A 1,393-nucleotide genomic window follows, 5' to 3' on the forward strand; every position below is an offset into this window, starting at 1 on the left:
TTGTGGAATGCCCTCCCCAGGGATGTTTGACTGGCACCTTCATTATACACCTTTAGGCACCAGGCAAAAACACTCTGATTAAACATCTATGGCATTTAAAATGGGGGGGGGCATTGTTTTGTCTGCAATTATGCTATGTATTGTTGTGTTTTTATACTGTTAGGCACCCTGTGATCCTCGGATGAAGAGCAGTGTTGTTGTTGTTGTTGTTTAGTCGTTTAGTTGTGTCCGACTCTTTGTGACCCCATGGACCAGAGCACGCAAGGCACTCCTGTCTTCCACTGCCTCCCGCAGTTTGCTCAAACTCATGCTGGTAGCTTCAAGAACACTATCCAACCATCTCGTCCTCTGTCGTCCTCTTCTCCTTGTGCCCTCAAACTTTCCCAACATCAGGATCTTTTCCAGGGAGTCTTCTCTTCTCATGAGGTGGCCAAGGTATTGGAGCCTCAGCTTCCGGATCTGTCCTTCCAGTGAGCACTCAGGGCTGATTTCCTTCAGAAAGGATAGGTTTGATCTTCTTGCAGTCCATGGGACTCTCAAGAATCTCCTCCAGCACCATAATTCAAAAGCATCAATTCTTTGGCGATCAGCCTTTTTTATGGTCCAGCTCTCACTTCCATACATCGCTACTGGGGAAACCATAGCTTTAACTTATACGGACCTTTGTTGGCAATGTGATGTCTCTGCTTTTTAAAATGCTGTCTAGGTTTGCCATCGCCTTTCTCCCAAGAAGCAGGCGTCTCTTAATTTCGTGGCTGCTGTCACCATCTGCAGTGATCATGGAGCCCAAGAAAGTAAAATCTATCACTGCCTCCATTTCTTCCCCTTCTATTTGCCAGGAGGTGATGGGCCCAGTGGCCATGATCTTCGTTTTTTTGATGTTGAGCTTCAGACCATATTTTGCGCTCTCCTCTTTCACCCTCATTAAAAGGTTCTTTAATTCCTCCTCACTTTCTGCCATCAAGGTTGTGTCATCTGCATATCTGAGGTTGTTGATATTTCTTCCGACAATCTTAATTCCGGTTTGGGATTCATCCAGCCCAGCCTTTCGCATGATGAATTCTGCATATAAGTTAAATAAGCAGGGAGACAATATACATTTAATTAATGAAACTGTTGTTGTTGTTAAGTATAACAACAACAAGCTAGCGCAGGATCCTGTTTCCCCAGCGCCAACCAAATAATCCGGGAACCCTCCCAAGCAAGGCATGAAGCCTATAGCGCCCCACTCTGGCGCGCAGCTGTCTCTAGGCGCGGAGCATCCGCGGAGCTCTCGGGCTCGTCCGCTCCTCCTCCGCGATTTCGCTCTCTAATCGCCTTCCTAAGTTACCAACAGGCTGCGCTCCGAGCGCGGCGCGGCCTCCCTTTCCTCGCCCGGGGAAGGCGGGGCGGC

The sequence above is a fragment of the Podarcis erhardii genome (genome assembly GCF_964252035.2).
Source record: "Podarcis erhardii genome assembly, chromosome: 17".
In the NCBI taxonomy this organism is placed as follows: domain Eukaryota; kingdom Metazoa; phylum Chordata; class Lepidosauria; order Squamata; family Lacertidae; genus Podarcis; species Podarcis erhardii.